Consider the following 26,930-nt stretch of genomic DNA (forward strand, 5'->3'; position numbering starts at 1 on the left):
ATTAAAAAATAGCAATGAGTGAATAAAGCATTTTTATGGGAATCTTGAAATGGTCTATATATATAAGGGGGAAAAGTAGACCACTTTTCCTGAACCTAGTTGAGACATGGGAATGATGGCCAATTGTGATCATTTCTAGATGAGGCCTCTCTTGTGGACTTCCCAGGACTTGAAAACAACAATGTAAGGCTGTAACTTTTTTTCCTATTTGGGTGACTGTCTTTAGGCAATTTTAACTTTCTCCAAAATTATGTATATTGGGAGTAGAACTTATGGTCTTTCCAGTACAGATTGGCCTCCAAAACTACACTGCACAGATTCATTTTTATATTTTTTAATTGAAATATAGTTGATGGACAATATTATATAAGTTACAGATGTACAGTGTATTCACAGTTTTGATAGATTATACTCTATTAGTCATTATTATAAAATAATGGCATATTCCCTGTGTTGCACAATATATTTTTATAGCTTATTTTATGTATAAGAGTTCATACCTTTTAATCCCCTACCCCCGTACTGCCCCTCTCCCCTTTCCCCCCCCCACTGGTGACCATTAGTTTGTCCTCTGTATTTGTAAGTATGCTTCTTTTTTGTTATACTCACTACTGTGTTATACTTTTTTTAGATTTCACATGTAAGCAAGATTACACAGTATTTGTCTTTCTCCATCTGACTTATTTCACTAAGCATAATACCCTCCAGGTCTCATCCATGTTAATGCAAAGGGTAAAATTTCATTCTTTTTTATGGCTGGGTAGTATTCCATTTCTTCATTTAATAGTTATGAGTCAGGTTGCCACCAAAATCAAGATCTGCAAGAAATAATGCTTCAAGATGAGAAGAATTTCCTTGACAGCAGAGAACAGTAGTGGAGCTCAGACTTTCTTGTTGTATTAAGGAGACATCAAAGAAGCAGAGAGCAGAGAATACGTAGTGCTCATCATTGTGGTATTTTGACAGTGTCACTGTTGATTCTTTTGGAAACATCGCTCAAGAAAACGTGGTGTATTTGTCACTTCAGAGCATAAGTGATTAACATTCTTCCTAACTATTATGTATGTAAGCTTCACTTAAATTCTTTAAGTCTCTCTGGTAGCTGCCACCTCTCTCACTGAGAGTAGTAATCTCCTCATCTGGTTTCTTTCTCTCTTATGCCAGCCATCTTCTACCCTGCACAAGGGAAGTGGCAATCAACTGCTCCAGGGCTCACGTTCACGTCCACCTCCAGCAGAGAGGGATTCACTTGGATACTTCCTAGTCTTATATTCCCAAATCCCAGGGGATGTTTTTGATCAGACCAGAGAAGTGAGGTCTGGAAAAACATGGTGGTTTTGGAGTGATGAGGGAACATCTTCTAAATTGAAGAATGATGCTTTCCCATAAAACAGCGATGGAAGTTAAACAGTAAAAAGACTCCATTTCCACAAAAGGCAGAAAACTACAATTTACTTCTGTCCCTACAGGCAGTGTAGATGGATGCTGCATCACTTGGCTCGGAGAAACTCGTTTAGATCGCGACTCTGATGTTTTACAGGCACTTTAACATGCCGTAACTTTTCTCCTTCAACATGCCCTCTTTTAGTAAGTGGCTCAACAGATGTCCCTTGCTCATATCAGACATTTGAGACTCATTCCAAAAGCTCTCTGTCTTTCATCTGCCTTATCTCATGGGTTACCAATCTTCTAAATTCTAACTTGAAATGTCTCTTGAAGCCATCAGCCTGTTTCCCATTACCACCATTCTTATGTGGGACATTGTCTGTCTCCTGCACCCTGCAGTGCCCTCATGACTGGCCATCCAGCTCCCCGTCTTGACTCCCTATGACCCAGACTCTACATTGCACCCTAAGTGATATATTAACAACAGGCATCTGATCACTTTACCCACCATTGGTTCAGTGGCTTCCTATTGCTTATAAGGATTAAGATCTTGAGAGTTGAGGATTTAAGTATTAACACCTATATTCTTAACAAGTCTTCAAGGTGTTTGATTTGGCACCAGCCCACCTATTTAGCCTCCTTTCTCACTATTCTCCTTTAAGTCAAATAGCATATCTTTCAGTGTATAAGTTTATACTCCTGTAACCTATAATACATAATATTATTTATGCCTAGAATACCCCCCCCCCAATTTCACTCCTGTTTGTCCTCCTATTTCAGTGTAGGCGGTCCATCCTTCCTGCAGATAACCTTACCCAGACACCAAGATGAGATTGGTTCGCATGTTAAATATTTCTGTGGCATGCTGCATTTCTTTTCAGTTGTGCAGAGTGCTTGTAATTATTTGCTTCATGTCTATGAATTCCATGAGGGTAGGGACCTTGTTGTTCTGTCTCTGTATTCTCAAAGCTTGGTACAAATGCCTGACCCCAGAAGGTGCTAACGAGCGTTTGTGGCATAAATGCATGAATGGATGAACAAATGATCACACTGCTGGAGTCTGCTGTTTACAATTCTGGCACACATGGCACCTCCTTTACCAGCACATCCCCAAAGAGTTTGTATCCCCACACCTAGTGTAGGGTGCACTCTATAGCAAGTCCTAAACATATGTTGATCGAAAGATTAATGAAAGTAGACAATCCTGCCATGCCAGATAGTTTCAATCCATCGTATTGAATTCAGTTTTCCTTTTTTTTGAGTTATCCGTGTAGATATTAAATTACTGGGTCACCTACTTTTCCTTTATTAGCATAAAATCAGATGACCAAACTAACTGCCTCAGTCAAGTCCCCTGAACACAATCTGTGAGTGAACCTGTGAGGTAAGCAATTAGCATGGGATGCTGGGTTCTGCTGTAACTCTGCAGTGTACAGCTCATGGCAGGTGTTTCTAAAGAAACAAGAACCCAGACTCCATATTCCCATTTTCTAATTTCTGTCACCTTGTTAGCTGTTGCAAATAGCGGGCTCACCATGCTCTGCAAAGCTCAGGACGCTCTCCAAACTTAAATCTGACAGGCCAATAGGCAAAGTCATACCATTCCCATGATGAGTAGCTCAAACCCCTGCCCCTATAGGTAATCATGGCAAAAACTCTAGTTAGTACTTAAATCATTTCTCTTTTTTTTACAAAGAATTTGCCCATCATTGGGAATACTGTCAAAAACAAGACATGGTCCATGTTGGAAATATTATTGATCCTCTGATGGCATGATTATCATGAATCAACACACAGTGTATCCCCTACTCCCAGTTTCATTGTCATGATCCACACAGGTCAGTGAAAAAATGTATTCTGAGTTATTCTATTTACTACCAGTTAACGCACCAGACCCACTGTTGGCGGGGAGGAGTGGTTAAGGTAAGGAAGGATGCTAGCCCAACTGATGCTTCGGAAAGACACTCTAGAATAGAGGAAATATCATAAAGGGTTGACTTTTCAACTATCTCACAAAGCGCTCATATTAGCTTGACCATAGAAATGGAAAGTAATACATTATAGAAAATAAATCATTCAAAGTATTATTTGTAATAAAAGGGCATAAAATAAAGAATGAAAAGAAAAAGCTATGTATCATATAAATGATACTAAAGTGCACTAGCATCGCACTGTTTGTACGACTGGAGTCATAAAATCCTATGGAATCACACACACAATCGACAGAATTGTTCTGTGTTCTTTGATTATGATCCTCTGTCCATCTTTAGTCCTTGGTTGAACTTAGCTTTCACAGCCTTGGTGGCCCTCTCTAATGCCTCATCACTGTTTAGCTTCCCAGACGTCAGGAGGACATCCCTCATTCATTTGATCAGGTGTTTAAGGCTCTCTCTAAAACAACAAATTTTGTATGTAAATATATATATATTATATATATCAGTGTTTCAGACAACCTCGTAGTCAAAGGCTGCGCAACTCTTTAGCACAGCATACTAGCTTCCTGGTGCTGCTAGAACAAAGTGCCAGAAATCAGGTGACTTAAATTTATCCTCACAGTTCTGGTGGCTAGGAGTCTGAAGTCAAGGTTTTGGCAGGGTCGTGCTCCCTTGGATGGCTCTGAGGAAGAATCCTTCATTGCCTCTTCCAGCTTCTGATGACCCTAGGCTTTCCTTTGACATGGAAGCATAACTCCAGTCTCTGCCTCTGTCTTCACATGGCCGTCTACTCCCCCTTATGGCTTAATGTGATCTGAATCCAGTATGACGTCATCTTAGTTCATTGCCCTTGTAAAAATCTTATTTCCAAATAAGGTCACATCCTGAGGCTCTGAGTGGAAGTGAATTTTGAAGGAGGCACTATTCAACCCACTAACATGGTATAAAATCCCCTCTACAACCTAATCCTAGCCTATCTACTTTTAGACTACCCTTTCAGTAAATGCCAGTTGCCCTCAAGTAGTTTGCCGGAAAGACGGAACCTGAAGCAACGAAAGGAGCCAGCTAGGACAGCGCTCATTTGCTGCTGTCGTGCCTTCCAAGGACAGATGTGCGCATTGGAAGTAAAACTCATCTTTCTCTAGAAACAGCCAATGCAGTTTTGGGGGAGTTTGTTTTCCTAAGAACTTATATTCCAAAGAACCGCCATCAGTGGTGCTGCTAGTGCTACTTTCGGTGTCTCCTTGGAGGGCACCATGCCTTGCATCTTATGGAGGACTCACTAGCACAATTTTTATCTTGTAAATCAAAAAGCACATTAAGTTTCTGTTAAAATCGATGAGTTTAATATCCATTGATAGTAATACTTTGAGAATTTTCTCTTCAGTGGGTGGTGGTGAACTGTTATTTTGAGAATTATATGTAAACATGATGTGTACAATTTGGTTGGAAAAAAATGCCACACAATAGCTTTCCGTCTCCCAAGAAACTCAGGCAGAATCTGTATGAGATTCTCCACTTGTATTGTATTTGCAGGTCAACCTCAGTCTATACCTTGGGGTACTCTTTTCCATCATCCTCGTCTCTCTTGGAATTTCTCCAGAGCAGAATGTTCATCCAAAGCAACAGCAATACTTCTCTATGGACTGAATTGTGGCACCTAAGCAAGATGTGGACTCTGTCCCTTGGGATGGGCCACTAGCTAGTTCAGGGCACTGAACTCCACCAGGTCTTAGAACCATTCGAGCATATTGCAAATTAGGACCAAGTCTATCTTACTTCACTGCTGTGTTTTCTGTGCTTGCACCATACCTAACAGGTAGTAGGGACTTCATAAATATTAGTTAAATAAATGAATTAATGTTCAAGTTTAATAATTAAGTGCTCAAAAGAGAGTGGATATTTGACTGTCTGCCTTTCTGGAGGACAAAATTGTGCAGAGGAAATCTCACTCTTGCCTACAGTGAATTTATTATATTCCTTCCCTTTGAATAGGGCAATTTGCCCACCTGGATAGAACTTTTTCTTATTTGTAGTACTGCCCAGTGCATTTCCTCTCATCTGAGAATATTTTGTAGTTCTCTCTTACTACTGGAAAGTGGCTAATTAGAATTGAAATCATTACTTCTCTATGTGATGTAAGATCTATTGAAGCTTAGTACTCGAATGTCCCTTGATGTTTTGATGTTGCATGTGGAAAGGACTCATGCCACTTTTAGAAATATATACTGGGACAAGATATATGGAGGGTGCTGAGCCAGATAGTGACCTGTTAAGGGATGATTGGCTGCTGCTGAATATCTTAGCACATGAAAAAAGGAAAATAAGCAAACGGGCTGAGACCTTATGGGTAAATATGCACGTCCCTCTATAATAATAGCCTTACTGCTTATTTTAGTGAGTTTGTATAATTAAGAGTAAAAGTCTATGAAGTAGGAGGGATTATAAGTCATATTTCAATGGGAGAGAGGTTTGAGAAATGTGTTCCTTTGAAAAAGTTTATTTCTATGCTCAGACTTGGAACAACTTTCTCCTTGTTGCTATTATGCATCAAGGGTCATAAGATCTATAAAACTTCTGCATATGAGATTACTCTGTCTTTATTATGGTAGCCTGGTGACTCCAGAGAAGCAATATGACTGCATGAGGATGGGAGTTATCTGGGTCTTGGGCTGGGAGCCTTATGCACGGTTGCTGAAGAAAGCTATGAAAGAGTTACATTTTTGAAAGTTGATCAAGTAGAGTGGAGTTTTGTTATGCATAAATTTAAATTACACAAAATCAGCTATATATATATATATATATATATATATATATATATATATATATATATATATATATATATACTTGGGAGATATACAAAGAGAGAAATAGCAATTCATATTCATACAATGTGGTCAATTTCACTTACTGTGCATCTGTCCTGAATGAGCAAGATGATGCTCCTGGTGCTTAACCACTTCCCATCCGTTTCCATTCTCAAAGGCATCCCAGATTGGGGCCATCTTGCTACACTGAGTACTACTGTAAAGTGTAAAGGAAAAAAAAAAGTGTATCTTTATTTCAGAATGTCCCCAAAATAGAAATCAGCTGTTTCATCTATTACTCAGCTAAATAGTTTCTCTCAATGCCAAGGGAAAACCTCTTCTTGTTGGACTTTTTGATAGACAACTCTTTGGTCTTTAATATGGTGGATTTCCTTAGCTATATGTGGTTCTACTTAATTTGACCTTACATACTGACTTCAAAATTTACAACCACATAAAATCATAACTACCTGGAGTATGACTTTAGTTTTAGATAATTAGGTTCTTACAGGACCCACTACTTATACAAATCCAGAAAGTAACTTTCACGTTGTATTCAGTCAAATAGGGTGCCCTGGAGGGTGCAGATGGCCATACTATGAACATCACAAATCTTCTTGCCTCAATTTGGACAATGATACCTGAAATATAACTTCAGAATTTGTTCATTACATACATGTTAACCATCAATTATGTTTCAGGCAGTATTCTGGACACTGAATACATTAAACATTTTGAGGAGAACCTAGCAGTCATTTAATTGAGTTCCTAACTTATAATTGAGTTCCCTGTATGAATCTTCTGATGATAAGAAACTCACTTCCACTAGTCAGGCATCTCTTCCATTGCATTGAAACAAAACATTTTTTTGAATTCTAATTTCTAGTTCTGCCCTTGAAGGCATCGATAACTTCTAATACAATTTAATCATTATAACTCTTAAGAATTTGAAGACATTTTTCTCAATATTTCTCCCCTCTTCTGGCTTGTCTTTTTCATGCTAAATATCTTCTTTCAGGAATACTTTATATATTAGGGCTCCAGTCTATTCCCATCTTGATCAATGTCTCCCTTATACTTTTTCATCATTCTTGACCCTTAATTTCTGGGCCCAAAATTAAACCTATTTCACCTGAGATAAACTGGGCCAGTTGAGTGAGACTCTCATACCACACGTTTTTAGGAAACTTTGGCCAAATGTCCCATAGATTCATGGGATTATATACTCTTACTTGCTTACAAAAATTTTGAAAGTATCCCAAAGAAACTTCTGGGATATACATATCACTTTTTGATTAGCTACCTTTTATCTCATCCTTTCTTTGGAAATTCATGCTTATAATATAATATACGGTCTCCATGTATTAAATAATATGTAGGTTTGAAAGCAAACCTAATCAGAGATATTGGTTGCCATAGTGACCTGGAGTAGTATATATATGTGTGTGTGTATATATAGATATATATATACATATATTCTCTCCTAGAGCAATGATACAAGATGTACAGGTACATAGGTACCAGACTCATGGAAACAAATATCTATATTAGAGATCTGAGCAGATGATTGGGGGACTATATATTTCTGTAGAAATGATTTCTACAACAGATTTTTATAAAATGTGATTTAAGATAAATTTTCTTATTGCTTTGAATTTAATTTGGAAGAATTTTAAAATATTTTGCTATTACTTTTACCGTTAGATTTCCATAGGTGTAATTGCAGTTAGTAAATTAATTATAACTAAAGTTAAAAAATATCTTAAACCAGAGATTTTTCTATTAGAAACTGTTAAAATATTGCCTATTTCCTTTGAATTTAATATAATGTTTTGCACTTGCCCCTTATTGTTCAGAAATGAAATTTAAAGTTTGAAAATATAGCAAGGAAAATCTATTCTGCCATGATTACATTACTAAGTAAAAATTTGTTGAGATTTGTAGATGGGAAAATGTTGCTCTCTTAATTGCTTACATAGTATTATTTATTTTTAAGTAATTACATTTTATAGACAATGCCACATGCTTTGTCCACACAATGTCAAAACATCTGGATGAAAAGTGGAAAGTACAGTAACAGACCCAGGTGGTTTGTAAGCGCAAGGCCAAATATCCAGATGGCGTCAAGAAGGCGAAGCATGTGGACGACAAATTTCAGATCTCTCTTTCAGATGTCATGGCACCACACAGACACAGTGTATCAATGAACTCTTGTTACTGAAGACAAAGAATGTAAAACAAGCTAGAGGTCAGAAAGTAGCAGGACACATTTAGGAAAAAAGCATATAGTTAACATTAAATAAATTTTAACTGTTAACAACAAAAATTTGTAATGAGTTGATTTAAAATGTAACTTATTTAAAGAGAATCTTAGCCAAAAGAAAGTCTCAGTTTATTAGAGTCACATTTTAATTGCAATTATGTCCACTGAGTTATTGAGTTGAGAGAATTTTCAGTACAGCTCACGTGTGCAATAAATGGGCTTAATTAAAAATTGCATTTGATTCCGATTAAAAGTTGCTTGATCTTTAGTATTAGAATATACTGCAATCCAGAATTGCATCTAGTGTGTCACATTCAATAAACAGACTTCTTTGCTATCTCTGAATAATTAACTTTATCTTTGTCACAGGGAACAAAAGTAATGAAAGCAGCATAGGCATTATTCATTTATTCTCAGCATTTTGGCCTGTCTCCCCAAGGTAACCTTTAGTTTGGTGTCTTGTAGACTTTATAAGAAGTTATTTCTGGCAGAAGACATCATAGCTTAAACATGATCTCTCCTTCTTAAACCCTGAAAGAAATATAGAAAGCTAGTCAACATGAATCTGAAGAAATATTGAATAGTCATTTATGGGATGTATATAAAGATAGGTAAAATGTAGAACAAACCTCCCACCTCTCACAAAGTTTTAATAATATAGGAACTTGTTCATTTCAAAGAATTCTTTTTCCATCAATGTGACCCCCTTGCAAGGCTGCAGCTGCTACTGAAAGGGCTGAATATTCTTAAAATTCTTCTATTGATATTAGCTTTAGAGCTTTATAAATCTGTGAGAAAATCAGTTCCATTGCTTTGTAATTGTTATGAACAGAATTATCCCCCCCAAAATGTATATTGAAGTCTTAATACACAGGACCTCAGAATGCGGTCTTATTTGGAAATCACATGCATCAGATCCTGAATTTCCTCCTTCCCTTCCAAGACTTCTGAGAATTGCCTGCCGCAGCTTCAGTATGGTCTCTTTCTCCCTGCCTGTTGCGATCCCCTGTTGCTACTCTAGGCTTTCTACAACCAATCACTGTTGATGATCTTCCATCCAACTGGAACTCACCATCTGATGTCAGGAATACTCCCTGCGCTCACTTCCTGAGGCCCTGGCCCCATCCTCTATATCCTGTCCTATCACAGTGCCTAGGCAAAACACGTTTGATATGTACATTCCTGTAAGCCTCTCCATTCTAGGATAGCTTCCCAAATAGGAGATGCCAACATTTCTGTTTAGTTGTCATAAGCTTATCTATTGGAAATTGCTTGCATAACCATCAGAGAAGGAAGAAGAGCCCATGTGATAACACGGAGCACCTTGAGGGATATTGCAAGGAAACAATTATCCTGAACTATTCTCTCCATGCTCTGCCTTCCACTTCTCTCTTTATTTTGTGAAGAAAATTCACTTATTATTTTCTTAGCCGTATTTGGATGTAGAAGGTAGACAATTTATCTCCACAATAAAAAATACAGTATGATACACACATAATACAATAATACACTACATATAATGCAATCTAATATCACAATAAAAATAACTATATCTTATTTTCAATCAGAACTTAACCAACAATAGACACAAATTGTGTGTTGACTATGTCCCAAACATTTTGCTGTTTCCTGGCGACTTCAAAAGGGAAAACAGTTGCTGTTGGTAGGAGGTCAGACCTTAGGGGAAGACAGTTAAGCAAGGAGGTTTTTTTCTTTTCTTTTCTTTTTTTTTTAATTGAAGTATAGTCAGTTACAATGTGTCGACTTCTGATGTATAACACAATGTCCCAGTCATGCATATATATACATATATTCATTTTTATATTCTTTTTCATTTAAGATTATTATAAGATATTGAATATAGTTCCCTGTGCTGTACAGAAGAAATTTGTTTTTTATCTACTTTTATATATAGTGGTTAACATTTGCAAATCTCAAACTCCCAAATTAGTCCCTTCCCATCCCCTTTCCCCCAGTAGCCATAAGATTGTTTACTATGTCTGAGAGTCTGTTTCTCTTTTGTAGATAAGTTCATTAGTGTCCTCTTTTTTCTTTTCTTTTTTTTTTAGATGCCACATATAAATGATATCATATGGTATTTTTCTCTTTGTGGCTTACTTCACTTAGAATAACAATCTCCAGGTCCATCCATGTTGCTACAAATTGCATTATTTTATTCTTTTTTATGGCTGAGTAGTATTCCATTATATAAAAATACCACAACTTCTTTATCCAGTCATCTGTTCATGGACATTTAGATTGCTTCTATGTCTTGGCTATTGTGTACAGAGCTGCTAACAGTAGTTTTAAAGCAGGTTGGCAGTTGCAATAAGATGGACACAAGGGTCCTTGGATAGAGGCATAGAAGAAAGAAACTTCCACAAAAACTTGAGAGGAAAAGACAAAAATGACTTTAATTAGCTAGCACAGAGTATGAGGAGAGTGTATTTAAGATGGGTAACTATCATGTGGAAAGGCAATGAAAGAGGAGTAGGTGTTGGCCTGCTCCTACTTCAAGTGTCAGTTTATTAAACATTGTTTTCATTCCATTTAATGAACACTTATCATCACATTGTAAGTCACAATCAGTATGAAAAAATATGATGTGAACTTTGCCACAGAATTTCCTTTTTTATTTTGAATAAAAATAACATCATGAAGGTAAAAAATCAAAATCACTCAGAACCTTTAGTAGAGGCCACACAGAGAAGATGGTACTTGATGCAGACCCCAAAAGCAGGTTCTGAATTGGGTGCAGGAAGTAGGAAGAGTGTTTCTGGCAAGAGAAAGAATGTTCATGAAAGCTTTGGAGAGCTGGAAATAGATGTAAGATGCTTATCTTTTATGTATTGAGATGTTGTCTACTGGGGAGTAAGGAGTGACAAAGCCTAATGGGAAAATGGTGAAGGGAGCAATCGGGAGGGTCTCAGGCTGAGCAGAATGAACATCACAGAATGAATATGGAGCCAAAAAATGATAAAGAATGATATATCCATCATCCATTTAGGCACAGGCTTATTGAAAAAAAAAAAGATTGAGATAAGGAGAAAGATAAGTGGACTGAGATAAGGGAATGGAGCTAAGAAGTTAAGGATTACTCTCTCTAGGTGTGATAGAGTAATGAAGCCAATGGGAGAAATACCCTAGCTCCAGCTGACACTGCGGAAGGTAGAGATGAGAGCCTCATCTTCTGGAGAGAAAATAAGGGGCAGCTACACTGCAGGATGGCATGGCCCTTGACAAGATACAGACCATGCATGCTGGTCACAGAGAATAAACTGGTCTAGGAAAAGTTCAGCAGGTCCTGGCTCTTTGGGGACATGGGTGGATTAGGGCTGGAAAAGAAATGGGTTATCTTCACGAGAGGATTTGCACTTGAGCAGAACTGCATTACTGGAGCTCAGGTGCAAGAAAGACCCAGAGTTAGGGAGAGGCCATTGCTTCCATGTTGGGCTCCAGATGCTTTACTCTTTTGATCCCTGAGGATCGGGAACTCAGAGCCTTGAGAAGTGGCAGGGTAGGCTCATTGCCATTCTCAAAACGGGCATGAATAGTGGGGCTTCTTCAAATGATATTAAGTGCAAGCTGGAACAGAAAAGGAAGATCACAGTGAATACTATCTGGGGATGGGAATGAACTTGATCCGATAAGTTTACGATGCACGCCTTTGAGGATATCCAGAAATATGTTTCGAGGAGTGATTTCGCAGGAAGATTTCTATTTGTGTGCTGGTGAGGTGGGTCCTCTGAAGTAGAATCTAGAAAGTATTGGTAATATGACTTAACCAGCAAGTAGTCCAAGCAAGACACTCAGAATATATACCTAACAAGCTATTCAAAGAAAACTGTGAAAATGTACATTGTAAGGAAAACACAAAGGTACAAAGCTTGACTCTGCCTGCAGCAATCATAGAAACCACCAAGGAGAAGGTAATATTTAATCTGAGCTTTGAAGGATCTGATGAATTTAATGTTCAGTATTTGATTTGGGGGTATGGGAAAGATAACAAAGACCAGAACAAGGCGTTGAGGGGTTCTATAATTTTGCATTTATGTTTTCACTTGTAACACGTGTATTATCATCATATGGTAGAATATATCTACTGTGGACAGAGGTTTCATGCCATCGTTCACTTTATTCACTCGAGGCAGACGCTGGTTAGCCCACTTTGTGCATCAGTGTTGTCTGACATAAAGGTGTGTAAATTCACGACCAGTCATAAAGCCCCAGGTGAACTGGATATTTAGTTATCAGAACTATGATCCAAGAATATTAATGCAACAGTACAATACAGAGTTGGTATAATAAAGAAAATCAATGTTGGGGATACTAATCTAGAAAGAGAAACTAAAGAAGCAGCAGTGAAAATGGAGAGTAGTGGGTGGAGGAAATAAATTGGAGAGATGACTCAGAGATGAATTTTGTAAGCCTCAGCAGCTTTTTTGATGTTCTGAGGGAGAGAAGGGTGTTGATTTAAGCTTTTAAGTCATGGAGTGGAACCCAAGTGCATCATGCATACGGTGAAAGCAGTAGTGAGCTTCACTTTACATATAAGACAGGATGGCAAGTATAATTTTGGATGTGGTGAATTTAGGAAGTGAAATTAGAATGCATCAAATTACAGCCAAAAATTAACCATTTGGTATGGGCACACATAGTAGAGAACTTAATAATTAAACCACGGTAAAGGATAAGATCCCCAGGGCGAGAGTTACGTTTTTACTCTGAAACAGAACAAAGCAGAAAATACATCATATCTAATCTATTTTTTTCTATGTATTAAAACTAATAAATGCTCAATTATAGGTAAATTAAAATAATCATATTAGTGTGCACCTCTGAAGTAAAATCACTCCTTACTCTTACCTTAGTTCAGCCCATCAGTACTTAATAACTTTCTATTCACCTTAATGATTTTCCTGTTTAAAGAAAATGTGTTATGATTCAGTCACCCAAGCCATTCATTAATTAATTTTTAAATCTCTAAATTATGAAATTTTTATAAAATATTATTCAAGTGGCAAATATTATAGACTGGTGCCCTGATGGATAATAAAATCATATGGTTAAAAAATTAAAAACTAAAATCTGGAAAAGAGAAGAGGAAAAGAAATCTCTTAATAACTCTAAAACAAATTCTAGAAATTTAGAAACATTGTATAATTCTACAATGCCAAAATCATTGATCTCAGCTGGCTGCCTGGTTAATGTAATATCTAAGTAAGTAATTCTGAATTCTTTTATAATCAAACTGGCAATCTGAAATTTAGTATTTTTTTATGCATTTAACAAAGTACAATGAGATGAATCATTAGAACATACTCCTCTCTCTGATCTGTGTAAATCCATTAAAGTAATGTAAAACCACATTTAGAAAAAGAAAAAAGAAAAACCTGAAATTTTTATAGATGATTAGGGCTGAATAAGTCAAAGTTCAAAGTTGCACAGAGTCATATCTCATTTAGGACTTTATTCTCTTTAAAAAATATTTGGGAAAGAATTTGATGATTTTCCTAATATAGAAAATTTCCTTGCTCTAAAATTTTAGGGAAAATGTTTTAGCGTTATTTATTTTTTGGCAGTATTCATTTATCTATTACAACTTCTGGCTGAGAAAACTTTCATTTCCTTTTTAATTCAAAGACTATGAAATATAAAAAGGGCAAAAGGTATCAGAGTAGTTTTCCTTATTTAAATATTCATAATGATAAGCAGAATATTAAAGACTTGGAAAGTATAATTAGGCCAAATGTCAAGTTCTATTTTATGCCAGAATAATGTGACTTTTGTAATGGAGTTAACCATGAGCTTCTTCGCTTTCAAAAATCTGGATGAATTCTTTCTGTGTTCAGATAAAAACTTGGGTGGCTTATCTCTGGACGTGTCTGTATGTGTGGGCATGTTGGTGTGTATGCGTGTGTACCTAGTCATTAAATTCTCAGCAGAAAGTTTATTTTACACTTTTGTAGAAAAGTCAATAATTGAGTCATCCTTTAAATCAATGTAACCAACCTGCCTAGTACAGTGATCCCTGTGTTTGTTGGAACTGACACTGAAGCATGGTATCAGAAGCAAACACATTAAAACATTTATGATTTCTTAAACCAGATGCAGAGGAGAGAGAGAACAAACAGATGAATGTTATTTTCATAGAATCTAACTTCCAGAATTCTTAAATATCAGATACCGATTTGTTAGAGAAGTACGTTTGATGTGGTCAGAGGGAAACTCCGTGCAACGTGACAGTGCTAGGACCCTGAGCAAAGGATGCTATTTGGAATGGTCATCACTATCAGGATGAGGCCAAACATTTTAGACCATAATGAGACATGCTAATGAAATAAAGCTGAATAACTAGGCATGGGAGATCATTGTTACTTCTACAAGCAACTCAGAAAATAAACATGAAAACTAAATGAGTCTTATATGCTAACGTGTGTGTTCCTCAAGATTTTCCTTCCTTAATATGTGTGTGTATTTTGGCAAGAAAAGAGAAAAGGAGGACTGTCAACTCCAATAACAGGAGCTATTCTTCCAATGACTGGAGCTACAGAACTGGAAAATCAACAAAACTGCATTACCACGTCCCAGTCTGGCACCAGATGGAGACTGATGGTCCAACTGAGGATTACCCAGACACTGAGATTTTTTTCTGCCCCTTACCTATTTTGCCACTTGTTACCATCCTGGGTGGTAGGTCAGAGGGCAAGGAAGAAATGTTGGAAAGAATTAGTTAATTAATCATTTCCTGACAATCTTGGTTAAAAAAAAAAATGGTGAAACTCCAGAACTTCATCAGATTGTAACCCCACATGCCAGATGAAGGGAATTTAACTGTTGGCAGTGTGAGACCTGAAAATATCAGTTATGACTAAACAGATGTGCTCTGGAGTGAGGATGGGAGGGAACACTCGCTGTGAACAATAATCCTATTAACTAGAGATTTATTTCAGAACAATAAACTCATTTATTTAATAAAATTACATTATGGAAAGATAACAAGATGCATTTTTCATTTTATATTTCCTAAATTTGTATCTGGTACTTTGTATGTATTAAATTAATTAGTTAACAAATTAATAAATGAATCAATGCAATTAAATAGTTCTTACTCATCTCATTTCAAAGTGATTCATAGACAGGTACAGAAAATAGTAACTAGTAATTCATCAAGGAAAACCCCTCCCCAGAGGGTCTTGGGGAAATTTTCCTGGGAAGAAACTAGGACATGATAGATTAGCTATTATGTGTTGGTGGTAAGCAAGGTTTCTCTGAGCATAGCACATATAGAATCACAAATCAATAATTATTAGACTGAAGCAATGCATATGTAAAGAAAATTTACCCTGAACATAAAGAGAAAATGAGGTGGTTGAGGGAGGAGGGAGTCAAATGTGAAGATCCAGTGAAGACAATCTGTAATGGACAGAAAAGTTTTGACAGTAGGCCTTCATCCACGTTGGGGACTGAAAAGGAAGCGAACTCCGCCAGTATCTCTCAGAGGAAAAGATGTGGAAAAGGAGTTTAAAATTCGGGAGTTGTTTCCCTAAAGACATGTTACCTTGTTGGGACAAGAGGTTACGCAAAAGCACAAGATAGAAGCAATAGGAGAGTGTCAGCCGAGGGGGGCTGATATGCGTTTCCAGAAGGTGAGCGGCCCAAACGAAAAAATGCACGAGGGAGTTGCCATACCACGGGACAGACTTCAGCAGGAGACACCATGGGGTTAACAACTCTTTATTCTGTTGCCACAGGGCGGTGCGTGCCTATAATGCACCTGTCCTGCTTTTTAATGTGTTTTCTGCTTACACAAGCGCAGTGCTGTTTTCTTTGTTCATGAGGCTTACAGAAACATCAGTAAGTGCATGTGTACTTCTATTTTCTTTGTTCTAAAAGTTATGTAACAGGTGCATGTGTACAATCACTATTTACTTCATACTACAAACATGCTGTAGTTGTGGCCTTAACTCATGTGGCCCCACGGCCTTAAGTCATCTCAAGGCCAGCTCACAGAGAGTTTCATGAGCTGTCCCAAACAGAAGGACACACTGTGTCCAGGGAAGACCCAGCCATAGCAAGGGGACCCTAGGAAGCTTGACAGAAGGACTTTGTCCGCACTGGGGTCTCGTGCATGCCCAACCAGAGCTAGGGATCCCACAGCACCTTGGGAATTAACAGAGACATCCATGGCGGCAGTGGTGTAAAAGCGGAAATGGTGTGGTGGTAGCGTCAGGGCAGTGGGGAGGTGGCAGCCTGGGAAGGGGAGGAAATAATGCCTGTCAGGGAATTGGGAACACTGGGACTCCAGCTAAAGACATTTGGACACATTTGGTATCCATATTGGTAAACAATAGTATTGGATAAATAAGGATATCCATTTCCCCACTACCACCCCGCCCCAAAATCTTCAGCTGGTATTCTTCATCTGTTCTGCCCCTGTTTCCAGTGAGTATGAGATTTTGTGTGCATTCTTTAAGAGTGAAGTTTCTATTTCCCCTAATCCTGTGGAGCTCCTGCAATTAAGCCCCACTGGCTTTCAAAGCCAAACACTCTGGGGTCTCCTCTTCCTGGTGCCAGACCCCCAAGCTGGGGAGCCTGACACGGGGCTCAGAACTCTCACTCCTGTAAGAGAACTTCTGCAAAATAGTGATTCTCCGGTTTGTGGGTGGCTCGCCCAGGGGGTATGGGATTTGATTATAATGCGAGTCCACTCCTGCTAAACATCTCATTGTGGTTCCTCCTTTAGCTATGGCAGATCCTTCCAGGTAGGCTCCAGTCTTTTTTATTGATGATTCTTCTGCAGTTGGTTGTAATTTTGATGTGTTCTTAAAAGGAGGTGAGCTCCAGCTCCTTCTCCTCCATTACCTTGGCTGCCAGCCTCCCCGCTGAGCCTGGGAGCAGCTGCTGTTCACTTTGCCAGTTTTCTGTGTGGTGGTCTGCTTCCCATCTGATCACTTCCCGTTGTTGGGAATGTCAGTCTCTCCTGCCACACCTTGTCCGGGTCTCACAGCTCCTCGTTCTGTTCCTCAAGCTCTTGTTACTAAGACTACACAGACACCTGCAATCTTCTCAGGGGTCTGCACCCAGGCCTGGAGCAGGTCAGGAAAGGAAAGCTGTTTTCCTAACACTGGTAGACCTTATATATAGCAATCACTCAGCTCTCAGTCTTGTGGAGCAATTTAAAAGGAAACTTGTGTGGTGGCTCTGCTGACTTTATTTTGCAAACTGTCTTAGCAAGAGTCAGAAGGAGGGCTTTAAACCCAATCAGAGACCCACAGCTGTTGCAATATCTAAAGCTTGTCTGATAAGATACTCTTACTGGGACACAAGATGAAATAATCAGCAAGAACAAGCCTTTTCCTCTTTAACATCTGTATCTCCACACAATTAGCATAAATGGCACATTGCACTTTTCTTCATCAGAATTAGATGTTCTTAATAAGATGTGTTTTTAATTTAATGGTAAACTTCCAATCTATTTAGCTACAATATGAAACTTATAAATGAAAGCAGCTTCTGATATTCTTACATTACTCCAACAGTACTTACCAGAACAAGTTAATTATAATAATGCGAATTGAAAGTGAAAGATAATCTAATCAACCAAATTTTGTGAGTGATGAGTTAATCAAAGGTTCCCAGAAATCCCCTATACACACCAATTATGATAATGCGACCTAAGTACAAAAAATATACATACTATTACACCTATGCTGTTTTTAAATGTTTGCCTTAGTAATATAGTAATGGCCTAGGAGTGAGAGATTGCCTGAGGGTTAATGGCTGGCAGGGAAAATACGTCTGATATTAACCCCAAATAAATTGCCTGTGCTTCTGTAATTATTTCAAAACTTCACTAACATATACAGACTTTAAATAAAAACTTCAATAATCTCTGGGTCAGTATCTGTTCCTCTCTTGAATGTTACCAAATTTGTTAATTATCTGAAAACATTGTCAAAGACAAATTATGAAGCTTTGTGAATAAAATACAAGAAATACTTGTATTTTACAAATACAAGAAATACTGTAGGCATATTGTTAATGTTCTTCCATAAAAATGAATAAGATTATAGTCAAGATGAAATGGTAAACTGGACAAGTACCCAACTGAGAAGAAAATTAGTGAACTGGAAAATACTGAGGAAATCACTCAGAATAAAGCACCATAAATATAAACTCATAGAAAATATGAAAGGTGAGTCAAGACAAATGTAGGAAAGAAGAATGAGAAGAGCTAAAATAGGTCTAAGATAAGGTATAGAAGGAAAGAACAGAGAAAAGGCAATACATAATAGGAAAATTGCTGAGAATTTGCTAGTGGTAGACACTGAAAAGCAAGATTAAAAAGTTATAGAAGAAAACTTTGAGTCCTGAGAGGGTTAATTGAAACAAATCCATGCTTAAACACCTGTTGTGAAGTAGGACCACACCAAACAGAAAGTTGATCTCAGGGGCTACTAAAGGAATAAGTCACGTTGGCTACACAAACATGACAATTAGAAGAAGGGCATACTTTTCAACATAACACAATGAGAAATGTCTTTAATATTTTGAAGTATTAAAGAACAAACTAAAACCCTAAGCCAAGATTCGCCACTATTCAAGAATGCATACACAAAAGATGGATATTTTACTAGTCACACTCCCTGTCTAAAAGAACCACTAAGGAAGGGATAAAGCAATGAGAAAGAGTGAAATTGAAACTGGGGAAAAGAAGGGGAAAACAAGAAACATGACTGAACAAAAAAAAAGACGAACATATTTCTAAGTAAAATACATTATCAAATATAAAAGAAAAATGACAATCTGTAGTTTTATTTTAATTGCTTTGGTAAGAACCCTTAATATGAGATTTACCCTCTGAACAAATGTTTAAGTATATAAAACAATATTGTCAGTTATAGGCACAATGTTGTACATCAGATCTCTAAAATGTATGCATGTTGGACCACTGAAAGTTTATACTCATTGAATAGCAGGTCCCCATTTCCCCCACCCTCCCAGGCCCTGACGACCACCATTCTACTCTCTGTTTTATGCATTTGACTATTTTAGATACTCCATGTAAGTAAAATCATGCAATATTTGTGCTATGGTGACGGGCTTCTTTCACTTAGCATGAAGTCCTCCAGGTTCATCTATGTTGTTGCACATGACAGAGTTTTCTTCCTTCTTAAGGCTGAATGAAATTCCACTGAATGGATGTATCACATTTTCCTTATCCACTCAGCAGCAATAAACATTTGGGTTGCTTTCATTTCTTGGCTAATGTGAATAGTGCTGCTATGAACATAGGGTGCAATTATCTCTTTGAGACTCTGTTTTCAATTTTTTGGATCTACACCAGAGATGAGATGGCTGGCTCATAAGGGAATTTTGTTTTTATTTTTATCAGGAATTTCCATACTGTTTTCCATGGCAGTTGAACCATTTTACATTCCCACCAACAGTGCCTAAGTATACCAACTCCCCCACATCCTCACCAACACTAACCTTTAGTGTATTTTTTTTTTTAACATAATAGCCATTCTCACAAGTGAGATATGAGACAGGTGTGATGTAGTTTAGATTTGCATTTCCCTGTTAGCCATTTATATGTCTTTGGAGAAATGTTTATTCACCCCTTACCAGATATATGATTTGCAAATATTTTCTACCATTCCTTAGGTTGCCTTTTCACTCTGTCGATTGTTTTCTTTGTTGTGCAGAATTTTTCTAGATTGATGTAGAGGTTTCAAAATAAGTTAGAAGAAAAATCCTAATGGAAATGAAGGGTGGATCCCCAATTTGGGAGCTAATGTAATTCTAAGGTTCTTATGTAGCCTCCACATGATAGAGATTGAACCACCAAAGGATTAAAAATGAAAGGTAAAACTTTCAAACCAGTGAAGGGGGAAGAATGAGTAGTAAAATATAATTATTTATTCTAACAGACAAAAAGACAAGGAAAATGAAGGAGTTAGGAAAAATATAGTAATCTGTACATACAAAATAAAGCAATAAAAAGAAGTAAAATCTATTAATAATCACAACAAATTAAATACAGCAAGTGATTAGAGGAGATGCTTGTGGGACATGCCTATGAAGGTATAAACGTTCATCCAACACAGAGGCAGGGCTTGTTTCATGCTACCTGAAATGAGCCGCTGTTACCAATGGTCAGAATACTGATGGACATCAGTCCTGGCTCAGAACTAGCAATCATTTTGTGACAGCTGGGATTTTCTGAAATGAGTTGTCCCAATTGAGGGAAATGCTTCAAGCCCTGGCTGGACAAATGCTCCACAGTGGATGTGGGTTTTATATGTTGATCTTTAAGGTTTCTTTTTAATACTAAGCTCCTATCATGTTCAAGATTTTGGTATAAAACCCCAAATTTCTGAACTTAGAATGCTTTTCTCAGTTTGAAGCATCCCCAAGAAAGTATTCTGAGGGTTTGTTTTACTGATCACGATACTGCCGTGTCTTAGGTCAGTGTCTGGCACTGAACACAATCTCGATAAATAGTTCTTGAGCAGAAATGAAAACTCTGGCAGATTTAATATAGTCTGAGGAAAATAATAGAAAGGTAAAAAGGATAAAGAGTATAGACTGTGATAGTAGATGTAGAAACAAGGTTATTAAAATTTATAAAATCTCCTACAGTGGGAAATATAAAGTGATGAATATTTTTCAAAACATATAAGAAAAAGAGTAAATTTTTCTGATGCACTTGGGTATAGCCAACTGTGACAGACCATAATTCTAAAACTGGAAGTTTTATGTCTAGACAAGTATTAACTTCTTTTTTTCGAAGAAGGAATTATTAAAATTGATATTTTCTATCCCAGGAGAGTTTGTTAAGAAGTACATCTTTTATAAGCAAACTATGCCTGGATTAACAAACTTCTTGAGTTTTTTTATCCAGAGAGTGGACTGGGGACATTGGTTTTCTTTTTCCATCTGGAAGGAACCAAATAACTTCCATTAAGAGGCTATATACTGTAACTATATTTATTGGAATAAATGTTCTTCTTGACAGGATTTGAGTAGATGATAAGGAATTTTCTCCATGCATCTTGCAAAATCATTTTCTAAATGCTAAAAATTATTTTAAAGTTTTACTAAAATAAAGTAGTGCAATATTTACCAGAAATGACTTTATTTCTCCTAGCACACAGCAACGGAGAAGTTAGATTTTGAGTTTTCATCAGATTTGAATTAATTGCCTTTTCTTTTAATTCCTAAGGGACCTGCCCTCACAACCACATACCCCTCCCACCTTAGTGGATGTAGAAAACAGGATGGCTTCACAGCTCAGTACGTGTGAAAGTACAATGGTTATTATTTACCTACTTCTTAGGAAACTTGAAAGAGATAGTCTTCACCTCAGTTTCAAGCTGCTAAAATTCTACTGGGCTCATTGAGGCCTTATCTGATCCTTCAGATCTGAGATGTATCAGCTCTTGCAGGCTTTAATGTTTTTGTTTATAAACTGTGCTGATCCCAGAAAGTATTTAAGACAATTTCTCAGGCTTTTTTGTCCTACAGTATTTCACAAACATGCCTGATCAATAGAGTCAGCTGGAGAAGCTTGCAAAAATTCAGAATGTGAACACATCCCAGGAGACTGTGATGTGGCATTTTGGGGAGACCTAGGAATCTGTGTGTGTTTTTATTTTTTAAATTAAAGTATTAGTTACAATGTGTCAGTTTCTGGTGTGCAGCGTACTGTCCCAGTCATGTGTATATATACATATGTTCGTTTTCATTAAAGGTTATTACAAGATATTGAATATAGTTTTCTGTGCTATGCAGAATAAAGTTGTTCTTTATCTATTTTTATATATAGTGGTTATCATTTGCAATTTGCAAAGGAATCTGTGCTTTTAAGCCTCCTCAAGTAACTAGTAAAATCAGACAATGTTTAGGAACACTGATTCACTACCTGTCAGGGGTTCAGCGCTTCCTCTGCACCCCATATGGGATCCTGCACCCCTCAAGGGGGTAACCCAGGCTGAATGATGAGCTCATGTGGGGAAGATGAGCCCCAGAGCACTGTGACCCTTGCCCAGAAGTTCAGAAGAGACCAAGGCAGGATTTGTTTTGGCTTTGGTTAGCCAACATTTATCCAATCTCGGGATTGAAAACATCTGCTTTTTTCGAGGCAAATATGGATGTAATAAAATAAGTGCTTTACTGCAGATGAAGAGCCATGTGGCGACATGAGAAAGGAAACTTGCAGCTTGTACGGGATAACTCTTACAGCCACAGTCAAACTTGTGATTCAAAACAGGGCAGCTCAAGAGCATCGCAGTCTTGGGCCTCTTGACATGGACTTTCCTTGAGAATGCCGGTCATGTTTGCCTTGTTTTTATGACTTTTGGATGAAACTCTTTGCTTACTCAATAATGCAAATTAATGCCTAACATTGTACTAGTCATATAGTACACGCTCAATGAATGTTTGTTAAATGAAAGAAGGATGTGAAGAAATAGATGTTTTAGACTAGGAATAGACTTACCATATGACCCAGGAATCCCACTCCTGGGCTTGTATCCAGAAGGAAATCTACTTCAGGATGACACCTGCACTCCAATGTTCATAGCAGCACTATTTACAATAGCCAAGACATGGAAACAGCCTAAATGTCCATCAACAGGTGACTGGATAAAGAAGATGTGGTATATTTATACAATGGAATACTACTCAGCCATAAAAACCGACAACATAATGCCATTTGCAGCAACATGGATGCTCCTGGAGAATGTCATTCTAAGTGAAGTAAGCCAGAAAGAGAAAGAAAAATACCATATGAGATCGCTCATATGTGGAATCTAAAAACAAAAACAAAAACAAACAAACAAACAAAAACAAAGCATAAATACAGGACAGAAATAGACTCACAGACAGAGAATACAGACTTGTGGTTACCAGGGCGGTGGAGGGTGGGAAGGGATAGACTGGGATTTCAAAATTGTAGAATAGATAAACAAGATTACACTGTATAGCACAGGGAGATATACACAAAATGTTACGATAACTCACAGAGAAAAAAATGTGACAATGAGTGTGTATATGTCCATGAATGACTGAAAAATTGTGCTGAACACTGGAATTTGACACAACATTGTAAAATGATTATAAATCAATAAAAAATGTTAAAAAAAAAAGAAATAGATGTTTTAGAACAAAAGTAATAGCTCACATTAAATAGTTTTTAAAATTTCCCCATTGATTTTACTTAAACTCTTGCTGAATTGCAAACTCAGAGTTTTGTTTGTTTGTTTGTTTGTTTGTTTGTTTGTTTTTACGGAGAAAAAATATTTTCAGTTTCTCCCACAAGTTTTCCATATTCTTAATGGGTAAAATCTGAATACTGAAGATTATAAGACACATATCAAATGGTGGCTTATGAAATCAGCTTGCATTTACTTAAGATGAAAAGGTTTTGAGATAAAAATAATTAATTGTGATCTTGATATGAAGAGTAGGGACAGTAGCACTTTTAGCAAAATAACACTGAATTTTTCTTACAAGAGAATTGTTTTTATGGTAGAGAAGTGTTTATTGAGTTTATGTCTCTTCAGAGATCAATTTATAAGGTCTTCCATTGCTGGTTTATAAACCCTATTCTCTTTTCCTTTAAAATACAGATTCTTTCCAAGAAAGTCTCTTGTTTACCTCAGGAGAAAGATCAATACTATTACAGAGTAAAAGAGACATTCTTATTTTCATATGGTTCTTTGAAGTTATAAATGTTACAGATAACATAAACACATTACACACCACTTTTCAAAATAGAAATCATGATGACCAAATTGGTACATTTATAAGTTTGAACTTAGAAAACTGTGAATGTAGAAATGTAGTTGGTCTTTTGGTTAGTGTTTCACCAGAAGTAATTAATTATAGAATCGGTCATTTCCACTGGCATTTCTTTTTCTGCCAAATATTGGAATTCCTCAAAATGTTTAGCAGGAACTCAGCAGAAGATGTTATTCTGTCTTTATACATGGCAATGATGCTTCAACATAAGAAATTCCATACGCAGGTTTGGTAATTTTTTTAAAGAATATTATAATGAAACTTATAAAATACCATTGTGTTGAATCAAACAGCTGCATTAAATGAGGGATGGGTGGACTGGTAACTGAAAAAAGATAGACAATAAAGACTAGGACATGAGGCTGATAAAGAAACTATATTACCAAAAAAAAAAAAAACAAAAAAAACCCCACTATAGAACGAGCTAAATATGATCATAGCCACCCAATTCCAACATACTAGAACTAGGTCCTACATGTTGAAACTGAAAGTAATCCAGAGCCATAGAATCTAAAATCAGAAGGGATGTAGGAAGAATTTTAAAAAACAATGAAAACAAAACAGTACATTTCTGCTATGTTGTAAATTAGAATAACTCAATTGTCCAAGAAATGATATAGTTTAGAAACATGAGGAGATTCAAAAAAACGTTGAGCATTGACAAACAGGTCCTTCTGCAGATACTTTGTTACCACTGACACACTGCATGGCCCCATATAATTATCTTTGTCTTGTTCTTATTCATTTTACCCATCCTCAAGCAACAACACTGGGCGTAAGCCTTGCCCATTGTAATTAAACAGTTAGCATCTGATGTTCCCTGTAACTAAACATCAAAAGGATGTAGTGAACAGGTTAGAATCTATGCAAGATCTTGGATTTCTGTGAAAACAAACTGGAAAATGATGTAAAGGCTGACTGGCTGGTTGGCTGGTTTTCTTGATGGTTACGTAGGACGTGGCTGGTGATGCGACTGCTTAGGCTAGAGTAGGGAATAAACGAAGCCACGCACACGAAGTTGTGCTCTGAGGAAGTGCAGCGCTTCCTCAAAGCTCTGAGCGAACATCTCACACTGCAAAAGAAAGACAGGCAATTGCCCAGCCACTCGGGGGTCTTCTTCCTGTGCTGGTCTAAGGGCGCGTTGTCCGGGCACTCGTAAATACAAGTCATTGAAGGGGAAGACTGTGGCCGCAGATTGGGCTGACGCTGCCGCCTCCCAGGACTGTCCAGAGACCTGCACAAAGTGCGGCGGGAGGCGGGCGGGCCTGGTGCAAGCACTCCCGGGTCCCCGTCGGTCTTACCTGGCTCCGCGGAGGCTGCGCTGACTCCAAGAAGCAGGACCAGAGGGCGAGCAAGTCCAAGCGGCGCTGCAGCCCGCACGGCCCGCGCCTCGGTGCCACGCTCGGAGGGCCGGAGCGTCTGTGCCGCGGGATGCTGCGGCCCGCTAGGCCGGCCAGCCGTGCTCTGGCCGCCGTGGGGACCAGGCTGGGGGCAGGGCTGGTCAGGGGGCGCGGCGATTGGTCGGGGGCGCGAATACTGACCAGGGAGGGGGTCGGGGTAGGGGCCAGGGCAGGTAGGCCGCGGGTACGGGGCTGCAGGTACTTGGGGCGCCTAGTAAACGGGGAGCAGAGCAGGGTGCGAACTCGGAACGCAGCCACCGGCCGCTCCCTGGGTCCGAGCACCCCTGTGCTGCAGCCAGTGTTTCTCCCCCCACCCCCAGTCCCCAGTCAGTGTGACCTGCCCCTACCCCGGGAGGAGCTGCCCCCTGCCGCTGCCGGAGGCGGCACTTGCAGTCCAGGGCCGCAAACCTGGGCAAGCTCTGGGGATATGCAGTGTTTCCAGCTCGCCCTTTATTTGGGAAGGTGACCCCAACGAGGAGATTCGTCCTCAGGCCCTGAGTTCCGTGGGTCAGTGGGAAAGTGGGCGATTTGAACAAAAATGTTGCTCAACAGGGGACAGCGGATGAAGGAGGAGGAGGAGGAGAAGGAGGAGGAAGCTGGGCTCCTCCTGCCCAGCCTCATGGGCGGTGTCGTAGCAGCTCATCCGGCCTCGCCTCCTCCACCGGCTGGGGTCCCGGAAGGTCAGCGTCCCCATGGCCCGCTCCCCACGGAGCATCCCTGCCTGAAACGCTCCTGGCAGATGGGCCTGAGCCATACGAAGGTTCCAGTGGCCGCACCAGTGTTCTCCTGCCCCCAAAACCTGGCCCGGGAGGCCCCTCTCCCTGCTGGAGGCCCAGCTGCCCTCCCCAGGACTTTCCAGGCCCCCTGAGCTCTGAGCTGTGTCTGGCCTTTTCCATTTCCTCAGGCCAGTGCTCTGCGAACCCCGCCTGACCAAAGGCCTCCAGCTCCTTCCTCCAGGCAACTGCCCAACGAGTCCTGTGCTCAGACCACCCAACAGGCCTGTGCAGGCCGCCAGAGCCCCTCACATCCAACGTCTCAAAGGAAACTCACATTTCCCTGGACCTGTTGCCCTCAGGCTGACAGGAAACCAGCTCCAGTGCCATGGCCCTTGGCTAGGAGCTCTGCTAAACCCTCTGGATCCCTTCCCCTCTTTCCCCATTGCCCCTTTCTGATCAGGGTCCATCTTCTCCCTGACCCCTGGCCAAGCAGTGACTGCAGTGTAGACTCCTGCCTACCCAGACTCTAGGCCTCCCCACACCCCTCTCCTGCCCACCCCGGCGGCGTCCTGCCGGGCCTTCCCTGTGGCTCCCCTGACCTCACACCCAAGCCT

The 26,930-nt window shown here is 38.8% G+C and overlaps 1 long non-coding RNA gene across 2 annotated transcripts in view; it reads right to left on the reverse strand.

The window, feature by feature from the left end:
• LOC141578205 (uncharacterized) overlaps nt 1-26,297 on the reverse strand; it is a 40,073-nt gene extending 13,776 nt beyond the window's left edge. The window contains exons 1-2 of one of the 2 annotated variants that reach the window (XR_012508325.1): nt 25,502-26,297; nt 6,232-6,344 (exon numbers count right to left, since the gene is read on the reverse strand). This is a non-coding gene — a long non-coding RNA (uncharacterized LOC141578205). Of the gene's footprint in view, nt 1-6,231; nt 6,345-6,597; nt 7,498-25,501 lie in introns of those variants that run through there. The other variant, XR_012508326.1, reaches the window with a different exon arrangement.
• Between the last annotated feature and the right edge of the window lie 633 nt (nt 26,298-26,930).

Source organism: Camelus bactrianus, chromosome 7 (genome assembly GCF_048773025.1).
Source record: "Camelus bactrianus isolate YW-2024 breed Bactrian camel chromosome 7, ASM4877302v1, whole genome shotgun sequence".
In the NCBI taxonomy this organism is placed as follows: domain Eukaryota; kingdom Metazoa; phylum Chordata; class Mammalia; order Artiodactyla; family Camelidae; genus Camelus; species Camelus bactrianus.